The 11,452-nt window shown below is 51.9% G+C and overlaps 1 long non-coding RNA gene across 1 annotated transcript; it reads right to left on the bottom strand.

Moving 5' to 3' along the window:
* Window positions 1–235: 235 nt before the first annotated feature.
* On the bottom strand, window positions 236–9,066 carry LOC139183251 (uncharacterized). The gene is made up of 2 exons (XR_011566849.1): window positions 8,734–9,066; window positions 236–780 (listed from the first exon to the last, which is right to left on the bottom strand). It is a non-coding gene; the product is annotated as an uncharacterized lncRNA (long non-coding RNA).
* Between the last annotated feature and the right edge of the window lie 2,386 nt (window positions 9,067–11,452).

Raw genomic sequence — 11,452 nt, 5'->3', positions numbered from 1 at the left:
TATATGCTTTTTTGGCTGTGCCGTGCAGCTTGTGGGATCTTAGTTCTCTGACCAGGGATTGAACACAGGCCTCGGCAGTGAAAGCATGGCATCTTAACCATTGGACTGCCAGGGAACTCCCCTAAATGCACTTTTAAAAGAAGAAGAGGGAGGGGGGTTCAGGATGGGAGACACATGTACACATGGCTGATTCATGTCAATGTATGGCAAAAATCACAACAATATTATAAAGTAATTAGCCTTCAATTAAATAAATTAATTTTTAAAAAAGAAGTGCTAAATGCTGTAAAGAAATAAAACAGGGATCGAGAGAGATGGGGCAGGGGAGGCCTTTCTGAAACCTGAGGGTATATCGGATCCAACCTCGTGGAGCTCTAAGGGCTGAACATGCCCCACTCAAAGAGACCAGTGGGCACATAGGCCCTGAGGTGGGAACGAGGCTTTGGGGCTCAGATCTGAGCTCTCAAAGGAAGCAACTCTCCAGGGGAAGTCTGGAGAGTGAGTGAGCATATAGTAGATGCTCAATAAACGTTCCCTGCATCTCTGGGACTCATCAATGCTTGGGTTCATCTGGGTGTCCCATATGGGGGTCCCCAGGCCTTTCCGTGGACCCGCAGTGGGCGGAACAGCAGTCCGGGCCTCCTGAGATCCGTGTCTGAGCGTGTCACGGAGAGCGGTCTCCAAGTGCCCCCGGAGGTCTGTGCTTCCTGTCACCAGAACCCCATACAGGCCTCTCTGGAATCCTGCGGTGACAAAACAAGGAGCCTCATTCCATTCCTCCTGAAAAAAAGAATAAAGAAAATACTTGCTGGAAATTTCTGAGCAAGTGAGAACATGGAGATGGCAGAAGCCACCATCGCCTTAAAAGGCAGAGCCAGCGACTTCGTGGAGCTCACCTGGAGACGGGCTTGGGGTGGAGGTGCTCTTCCCCAATCCTTGTCCCTCAGTCCTCATCCCCCATCACCCCCAGCCCTGCCCCTGCCCCGTGGGTGCCTGGCCTTGGCTTCCAGCGACCTCACCCTTCTCCCATCGGCTCTCTGCACGCAGCGGCTTGTCTGAAGCTTCTGTGGGTCCCCCGCCCTCCTTACGACATCCTGCTGCTAGGCTGGCACTCAGAGCCTGCTGTCCCCTCCAGCTTCCTATGCCTTCCGGAATCCGGTCTCCTGGCTGCTCCCAGGAACCCCCAAGAGCTCTTCCTGTCCTTCCAGCAGAGGCTCCAAAGCCTGAGCTGGACCCCTGCGAGGAGAGAGGGTTAACATCTACGAGCCCAGGAATGAGGGAGGTGGCATCCAGGACACTTCCAGGCCGTATTAACACATTGTTGTTCAGCCGCTAAGTTGTGTCTGACTCTTCTGTGACCCCATGAACTGTTGCCGGCAGGCTTCTCTATCCATGGGATTTCCCAGGCAAGAATACTTGAGTAGGTTGCCATTTCCTTCTCCAGGGATCTTCCTGACCCAGGGGTTGAACTCACATCTCCTGCATTGGCATGTGGATTATTTACCACTGAGCTACCAGAGAAGCCCCTATTAACATCAGAACTGTTAAATGTTGAATGACTGCCCGTGGCACCCATCAGCCCTCTGGATCCACAATGCTGCCCAGGGCCCAACTTCACCAGCTCCTTGCCCTTGATAACCAGCACTCACGTTGACTTTGAAGGCCTCCAGAGGGTGGTGCCTGGGTTAGAGGTGGTAGTAACTATGAATAATTTATACCTATCGGGCACTGTCCTATATCCTTCATATATATAAACTCAATACTCAGGCAAAGGAGAAAAGGAAAGATACATTCATCTGAATGCAGAGTTCCAAAGGAGAGCTAAGAAAGCCTTCCTAGGTGATCAATGCAAAGAAACAGAGGAAAACAATAGAAATGGGCAAGACTAGAGATCTCTTCAAGAAAATTAGAGATACCAAGGGAACATTTCATGCAAAGATGGGTTCAATAAAGGACAGAAATGGTATGGACCTAACAGAAGCAGAAGATATTAAGAAGAGGTGGCAAGAATATACAGAAGAACTGTACAGAAAAAATCTTCATGACCCAAATAACCACAATGGTGTGATCACTCACCTAAAGCCAGACATCCTGGAGTGTGAAGTCAAGTGTGCCTTAGGAAGCATCACTATTAACAGAGCTAAAGGAGGTGGAATTCCAGCTGGGCTATTTCAAATCCTGAAAGATGATGCTGTGGAAGTGCTGCACTCAATATACCAGCAAATTTGGGAAACTCAGCAGTGGCTGCAGGCCTGGAAAAGGTCAGTTTTCATTCCAATCCCGAAGAAAGGCAATGCCAAAGAATGTTCAAATTACCTCACAATTGCACTCATCTCACATGCTAGCAAAGTAATGCTCAAAATTCTCCAAGTTAGGCTTCAAAAGTACGTGAACCGAGGACTTCCAGATGTTCAAGCTGGATTTAGAAAAGGCAGAGGAACCAAAGATAAAATTGCCAACATCCACTGGATCAAAGAAAAAGCAAGAGGGTTCCAAGAAAACATCTACTTCTGCTTCACTGACTACACTAAAGCCTTTGATGGTGTGGATCACAGTAAACTGTGGAAAATTCTTAAAGAGATGGGAATATCAGACCACCTTACCTGTCTCCTGAGAAATCTGTATGCAGATCAAGGAGTAAAAGTTAGAACCGAACATGGAACAATAGACTGGTTCCAAACTGGGAAAGGATTATGTCAAGGCTGTATATTGTCACCTTGCTTATTTAACTTATATGAAGAATACATCATGCGAAATGCCAGACTGGATGAAGCACAAGCTGGAATCAAGATTGCTGGGAGAAATATCAGTAACCTCAGATACACAGATGACATCACCCTTATGGCAGAAGGTGAAGAGGTACTAAAGAGCCTCTTGATGGAAGTGAAAGAGAAGAGTGAAAAAGCTGGCTTAAAACTCAAAATTCAAAAAATGAAGATTGTGGCATCCGATCCCATCACTTCATGGCAAATAGATGGGGAAACAATGGAAATAGTGACAAACTTTATTTTTTGGGCTCCAAAATCGCTGCAGATGTTGACTGCAGCCATGAAATTAAAAGACGCTTGCTCCTTGGAAGAAAAGCTATGACCAACCTAGACAGCATATTAAAAAGCAGAGACATTACTTTATGGACAAAGGTCTGTCTAGTCAAAGCTATGGTTTTTCCAGTAGTCATGTATGGCTGTGAGAGTTGGACTATAAAGAAGGGCTGAGCGCCGAAGAACTGATGCTTATGAAGTGTGGGGTTGGAGATTTTTGCAAGCCGCTTGGACAGCAAGGAGGTCATACCAGTCAATCCTAAAGGAAATCAGTCCTGAATGTTCATTGGAAGGACTGATGCTGAAGCTGAAACTCCAATACTTTGGCCACCTGATGCAAAGAATTGACTCCTTGGAAAAGACCCTGATGCTGGGAAAGATTGGAGGTGGGAGAAGGAGGTGACAGAAGATGAGATGGTTGGATGGCATCACTGACTCGATGGACATAAGTTTGAGCAAGCTCTGGGAGTTGGTGGTGGACAGGGAAGCCTGGTGTGCTGCAGTCCATGGGGTCGCAAAAAGTCATACACGGCTGAACGACTTAACTGAACTGAACAATACTCAGGATCACCCCTTGAGGCAGCTCCTATTATTACCCCATTTTATAAATAAACTGAGGCTCAGAGAGAGTGTGCAACTTGCCCGAGGGCACACAGTGTATAACTGATGGGGTAGGATTTGAACCCAAGCATCTCTTCACCCTAATCCTATGGTATTAGGACCTGCAAAGCATATTTTGGCTCAAAGAAGAAGGAGTTGGTGCTTATTTGGTTTTTGTTTGTTTGTTTTGGCATTGCCATGTAGCATGCAAGATCTTAGTTCCCTGACCAGGGATAGAACCCCTGCCCCCTGCAGTGGGGGGCATGCAGTCCTAACCACTGGATTGCCAGGAAAGTGCCCAAGGAGGCTTATTTGTTGAGTACCTGCTATGTGCCAAACCTTATGTTAGACCCTTTCAAAGCTACTTTATTTAATCCTTGCAACCACTAGTCCCATTTCACAGATGGGGAAAATGGAGGCCCAGAGAGATTCAGAGACTCTTCCCAGGTCAGAGAGTTAGAATGTTCTCTGCCTGACATCTTAGATGCTATCTCCCTGGGTGATCATGACAGTCCTCTGAGCGGTGTGACGAGGTTCCTGGCATCACTCCTGTTATCACAGTGAGGACGTTGAGACCTGGGAGACTAAGTCAGAACCCCTCACTCGATCGGACTCTCAGCAGTGCTGAAGCAGAGAGCCAAGTCCAGGCGCCAGGAGGTTGGTGCTAACCATTGCGCTGCATTGCCCTCATCAACTGGGGGCCTGGAGGCTCCCGGTGAGGAGCGAGAGAGGATGCCACATCCCAGCAGCTCCCGCGGCACCAAACCCCCCTCGTAGACACACGCTCCGGCCTCTGCTTGCTTGAGAGGTGGCAGGGTGGGGGGGCACCAGGAGGTGCTGCCCTCAGGGCGGCCAGCACACTGGCGGGGGTGCCAGGTACCACAGTCGGCCCCCTCCTCTTGCCTGAGCCCCACAGCTGGCCTCCGGGTCACCAGGCTTCATGTGACTATGGAGAAGTGACCTCTTCCCGCCGTTCCCCGCCCCAGCCCCTCGCAGCCAGGCAGAGGAAAAGGGCTGTGAGAGAAGGCGCTAAAGATAGCTGACCGGCCAACTTCCCCATCTCCCTGGCCACTACCTCGTCCCCCGCCAGGGGCTCCTCCAAGCAGGCCCCCACCCCACAGCAGCTGCTCCCCAGAGCCTCGTCACCCAGCCTGGGGCATCACACAGGGACCCAGGCCGTGGTCCTAATGTGAAGGCTCCCCACCATCCAGGCACTAGGCCGGGCAGGGATGTGACTTGTCCATTCTCGAAGTCCCTGCCCCCCTGCCCCCCAGGCTGACAGGAGGGGAGCATTTTTATCACCCCCATTTTCTATGTGGGGAGCCTGAGCAGAAGGGGGCAGCAGCTCCCTGGAACACAGCAGCCCATTCACGCCCCAGTGCACACAAGCACACCTCCACCCTGACACAGTCACCTGGTTCCATCTGACTGAACACACCAGCACGGCGACACGAAGGCCCATGGAGACAGCATGCCTTCTTGTTTCCTCGGGTCAGCTGCTCACCTGAGCGCTCCAAGATGTGTGCCATCAAAGGCAGGGCCCTACCCTGCTCCAGAGCTTTCCATGACTCTGCAACACATTTCTTTGTGCATACAGCAAAAACATGTATTAAGCACATCCTGTGCATCCGGCTGAGCACCGAAGAATTGATGGTTTTGAACTATGGTGCTGGAGAAGACTCTTGAGAGCCCCTTGGACTGCAAGGAGATCAAACCTGTCAACCTAAAGGAAATCAGCCCGGAATATTCATTGGAAGGACAGATGCGGAAACTGAAGCTCCAATACTTTGGCCACCTGAGGCGAAGAGCTGACTCACTGTAAGAGACCCTGATGCTGAGGAAGATTAAGGGCAGGAGGAGACGGCAGTGACAGAGGATGAGATGGTTGGATGGCATCACTGGCTTGATAGACATGAGTTTGAAAAACTCCAGCAGATGGTGAAGGACATGGAAGCCTGGAGTTTTGCAGTCCATGGGGTTGCAAAGAGCTGGACACGACAGCGACTGAACAACAGCAGTGCATCAGGCACCTTGGTGTGGCATTCAAAATGCATCACCATTTAGCCCCAGTCAACCTTCCAGCTCATCGCAGGCTGGTGTGCCCTGGTCTTGTGGGACCACCAGAGTCATCCTGCCCAGGCCTTCTGGCTGTGCTGTGATGACCTCACAAGGTGAGTCAGGCTGGATCCCAGCTCAGCCCCTTCCAGCACTGTGACAGACCCCGAAGACCGCAGTGAGGATTCAGCGGGTCCTGTGTGGGACACGCCGCTGACCTGAGTCTTCACTCCATGTCCAATCCACACTCCCTATCAGTAAATACTGAATGTGTGGACAGAGCCCCAAGGAGGCAGTATTTTACTTCTGTTCCACAGATGACCAAACCATTTGCCACAAGAACTCAGTATCTGGGCCTCAGTTTCCTCATCTGAAAGAATGGGGGCTCAAGGCAGCCTGGGTTGGATTTCTCAGGACCCTTTTAGCTCCAAGGCTGAGACAGTGAAAGCCAAAGGCCATCACAGAGCAAGGAAACAGAGAGTGAGAAAAAGGGAGGGAAAGAGAGATTCCACGAGCAGCAATAGTCAGGGAAGGCTTTCTGAAAGGAGGAGGCTTGAGTTGAACTCTGAAAGCTGAGCAACACCCGGCCAGGGCTAACCTGAATAGGAATGTGTGGTTCTGGAAGGGTAGGAAAGCACAGTGCAAAGGAATGAGTTTGTAACAGGGATTTCAGGCACAGCAGGAAGCAAGTCGAGAGAGATTTGGGGGTGGCTGGTGGGAGGTCTCCCCTGAGACTGTCGTTGCACCTCATCGCAGGGAGCCCACTTCTGCAGACCAGGTTGGAGTGGGTGGGAGTGGGGCCTCGTGGCCTTGTGTATCTGTGTATCTGGAGCTTGCCACACATTGGCTGTCTCATATTTTATTTTTTATTTTTGGTGAGGCACAGGCTTCTCTAGGGCTTTAGTTGCCCTGCAGCATGTGGGATCTTAGTTCCCCAACCAGGGATCAAACCTCTGCCCCCTGCACTGGAAGGCAGATTCCTAACCATGGGGCCACCAGGGAAGTCCCCTCTCTCTCTTTTTTAAAAAATATTTATTTATGTTTTTGTTTTAGTCGGGGTCCGGGATCTGCACTGTGGTGTGCGGGCTTCTCTCTAGTTGTGGCATGTGGGCTCAGTAATTGCAGGGCACGGGCTTAGCTGCCCTGTGGCATGTGGGATTTTTAGCTCCACCACCAGGACTGAACCCGAGTCCCCTGCCTTGGAAGGTGGATTCTTAACCACTGGAGCCCCAGGGAATTCCCTGCATTGGCTCAGTTACTCGTCACATCTAGAGGGGCAGCCGGCACAGAGAGGACAGCCAGTTCACAGACTAGGAATCCAGGCTTGACCACTGGGGTTCCTCTGTTCCCTTTTATCTAGAGGAGGGAAGGGAGAGGAAGTTTTTCACAGAAGCAGGAGGCCCACCCCTCAGAGCTTCTGCCAGGCTGTTCCCCCTGGCAGAACGTTTTCCCCTGACGCTCTCTCTGCTTCCCCTGCACCATCCGCACCAGCATTCTCACTCCATTACTTTTGCTGCTCTTTGCTCCATGTCTGTCTTCCCGGCCACATGGCACCACCCCGGGTCAGAGGCCAGTCTGTTCTGCTCGTTCTGTGCCCTCTGTACACAGCACAGGATACATAGCAGGTGTTCAACAGATACTTCTTGAAAGACCAACTGACCGAAGGCATGAATAAACAAGCTTAAGAATGAACGAAATGGTTTCTCCAAGGTCATCCAGGTAGTCAGGGAAGCTGGGCCCCGGGGGAACCCAGGGCTCCTGCCTCTTGCCTTCTGTCTGATTTTCCTGCTTCTGTCTGGATGTCCTTGTGGAGGGTCCACCCAGCAGCTGGAGTGACCTTGTTAGAACTCAAGTCAGGTCACCTCCCTCCATATGGAGCTTCAGTTTTACAAGATGAAAAGAGTGACAGGGATGGGTGGTGGCTGCCAACCGGGTGAATGTATATCAGTATTTATTGATTTATGTCTTCAGCCGCACTGGGTTTTAGCTGAGGCACGTGGGATCTAGTTCCCTGACCAGGGATCGAAACCTGGCCTCCTGCATTGGAAGCGAGGAGTCTTAGCCGCTGGACCACCAGGGGAGTCCCATGAATATATTTCATATCACTGAACTGTGCACTTAAAAAGGGTTAAGGTGGTATATTTCACCTTACTTGTATTTTAACACACACGCATGCACACACATGGCATCGTTCCTCTGCTCAGAACCCTGCATGGTTCCCATCAGTGCCCAGTCACTAGAGGAGAAGCCTGGGCCACCTTAGACACCCTACCACCCCGACCTCACCTCTCTCACTCTGCCCACACTCATGCTCATCCACGGCCACACTGACCTCTCCGTTCCTCTAACATGGCAGGCTCACTCCTGCCCCAGGACCTCTGCACTGGCTCTGTCCTCTTCCTAGAAGGCCTCTCCCTAGAAGTCTGCAGTGTGTTCGTTGCTCAGTCGTGTCCGACTCTTTGCAACCCCGTGGTCTGTCTTTGGAATTCTCCAGGCAAGACTATTGGAGTGCGTGGCCAGAGGGGATCTTCTTGACCCAGGGAGAGATGCTACTTTCTCACTGCAGACATCACCCTATTTACTGCTGCTGGAACCTGCTTCCCCAGTACTCTTGACCTGGTCCCCCCTCCACACCTTTCTCTCTTCTGCAGCCTGTCCCCTGATACTGAAACCAGAGAGAAAGGGGCAGGGCACAACCTTTAAAAGAATGACATAGCCCGAGGACACAACATAAACGGAGTAGAACCAAATATGTTCGAGATGGCAGATGAGCCAACTTCCGCTAGACCTTGAGCCTCAGAACACGCTCATTATAACACATCAGCAAGCCAAATACACGCCCACAGGCACCATGACAGTCCCAAGGCCGACCATAAAGGTCAAAAAGTGAGCGCGACCCGATTCCTGGAAATTCCCCACCCCTTTCCCCCAAACAGCTGGAATACTCCTCCCACTCATCAGCCCATGAGTTTACCCTCCCCTATAAAAACTGACAACCCCCATGCCCTGGTGGTGCTCAGATAAATCTGCTTCTTACCTATCAGTTTGTATCTTATTGAACTCTTTCTGTGACGAGACATCGAGAACCTGAGCTTCATGAAGTCCTGACTCCAAGAATGTGGTCTCAGTACAAAGACTGCAGGTTCAGGTCCCAAACTAAGCTCCACGGTTCCACTACCATCTGCAGAATGGGCTTACTCATCATTTTTACTGTTTGTAGTCCCCTCTCCTGTTCTCCAGGTTTCCAGAGAAGTTGGGAGTGCGTGGAAAGGGATGTGGTCTGGAGCGCGTGAGAGAGAGAACTCCAAGAGGCCAGCAACTTCCTCAAAGCAAATTTAGGAAAAAGCTGAAGTGAAAAAGGCTTGGGCAGCTGAGGGTTTCCTGCAGGCGGTCCCAGGGGCTGGGGGCTTGTGTCCAAGTCTGAGTGTGCATGTGTGTGACTGTTTTTCTGTGTGTGTGTTTCTCTGCACACAGGTATGTGGGTGGTGGGCAGAGGGGGTCCTGAAATAAGAGCTCTGCCCTCTGTGGGCTGTAGGGGTCGAGCCAAGTGGTCTCGAGACTCCCCAGTGCTTCGGGCTCAGCGCTTCTGCCCCTCGCCTGCCCAGGGCGACATGATCTAACAGGACGGCATGTGGGCTCTGGAGCCAGATTCTCAGGGCCCCCATCTCAGCTCTGCTGCTGACACTGTGACTTTGAGGAAGCCATTCAGCCACACTGGGCTTGGTCTCATCATCTGTAAAATGGGCGTGATCTGCCCAGAATCCGTTCCTAGGTTTGTTGCTGGGATCTGATGAGCGGAGGCCTGTGAGAGGCTGGAACCAGCCGTGGGGCCTCAGTAAAGACCCACAGTCCCCATTAGTCTAAGACCCAGGTGGGGTGAGACCCCACCCAGCCTCGGGGAGTGGGTGTCCCGGCAGAGGCCGCCGCTGGCAGGGCAGTGGGGCTGCAGAGGGGAAACCCAAGGTGGTCCAGAGGAGACACTGGCCCCAGGCAGGTGGTCTCACTGAGGCCTCAGAGATGAGGATGCTCTGGCTGCGGAAGGATGGGGGAGTCAAGGAGGCTGCAGGGAAAGAAACGGCCTGGCAGAGGCCACCAGGAACTCAGTGAGACCCATGCTTGTGGGATCAGGGATGAGACTGAGTGCAGCCACAAAGCCCTAACGAGAGCCAAGCTGCCTTAGACTTTGTCCCTGGGCAGTAGGGAGCCATGGAAGTGTTTGAGCAGGAGCTTAGAGGCCTCTGCCCAAGGCTTCTGAAGAAAGTGCAAGTGTTAATCACTCAGTTTTGTCTGACTCTTTGCAACCCCATGGACTTTAGCCCACCAGGCTCCTTTGTCCATGGGATTTCCTAGGCAAGAATACTGGAGTGGTTTGCCAGGCCCTCCTCCAGGGGATCTTCCCAACCCAGAGATCGAACCCTGGGTCTCCTGCATTGCAGGCAGATTCTTAACCATCTGAGCCACCAGGGAAGCCCAAGGCTTCTTCCAGGTTAATGAGGAGGCACTCTCCCAGCATAGGCTGAGAAGATGAGACATTTTTGTACACAATACTGAGACAGCAAGGCCTGAGTAATTACAGCATGCAGCTTAGTGGAGGAGTGAAGTCTTAAGCAGGCAGAGAAGCCCAGGGGAACATGATCTGGGAAGGCTTCCTGGAGGAAGATGCCCTGGAAGTGAGCCTTAGTGGAAACCATAAGAGACTGCTGCAGTGAGCTGGGTGACTTTGGGTGAACGGCTGCCCTCTCTGGTCTCAGATTCCAGGTGCCCTGCCAGGCTCAACTGAGGCCCCTCCTCTGTGGCTGTCTCAGCTCTGACATTCCGCGGTCAGGGAAGGGGACGACTGGAATCTGCCAGGGGCAGATTCTTGGTTTTGACCGAGAGCCCGCCTGCCTCGGTTTCCCCTCTGCATAGGGCTGGGGCGAGGCAGGGAGAATAATAATGCTTGATTGTCAAAACCTTGTACGCCTCGGGGGCCAGATGCCAGGGATTGTTTTCCATTCCTAGGAGGGTGGGCCCTTCCTGCCAGAAGAAAATTCCAAGCTCCTCCAGCCAGGGAGGGGGTAGACCCTGCCACCCTGTGACCACACACCCGCCGCCCGAACCTGTGGCATCAAGGGCCTTCTTTCTCTTCTCCTCTCTGTTGGCAAAAGGAAGCCGCCCAGGGCGTGGAGGAGAGGCCCTCAGCTCCTTCAATTTGCTCAGAAGCGCCCCCTCTCCCTTCCTGCCTTTGCTGTTTCAGGAGCAGGGAAACCTGCCCAAAGCAGGGGCCAGTGGAATGACCCCACCAAGGCCTGGCTTGGTCTGCTCCTGGTTGTTAGTCTGGGTGGTGGGAAGATTCCCCGGGCTTGTGTCCTCTGAGATAATGTGCTTGTTGTTTGGGAATTTTCTGCTTAATCCTCCTGTCAATGCAGGAAACTCCAGCTTGATCCCTGGGTTGGGAAGATCTCCTGGAGAAGAGAGTGGCAACCCACTCCAGTATTCTTGCCTGGGAAATCCCACGGACAGAGGAGCCTGGCGAGCAACAGTCCATGGGGTCACAAAAAAGATGACTAAACGACAACAGAGAGCTCTTGATCCCAGAACTCCACCGTGGAAATCCACGTTTCTGTGGTCCTGATCTTTGGTTGCAAGAGATTGCATTTCTGAAATTATTTGGTTCAAAGAGTCTTGGGGGCCTGGAATAAAAATATTCCAATATCTGATGGTCCTGGAATTTTCTCACTGTGAGAACCCACAGTTCTAGAATGTTCTAATTCCCA

The sequence above is a fragment of the Bos indicus genome, chromosome 5 (assembly GCF_029378745.1).
Source record: "Bos indicus isolate NIAB-ARS_2022 breed Sahiwal x Tharparkar chromosome 5, NIAB-ARS_B.indTharparkar_mat_pri_1.0, whole genome shotgun sequence".
Classification (NCBI taxonomy): domain Eukaryota; kingdom Metazoa; phylum Chordata; class Mammalia; order Artiodactyla; family Bovidae; genus Bos; species Bos indicus.
This window is presented reverse-complemented; position numbering and strand designations above follow the sequence as displayed.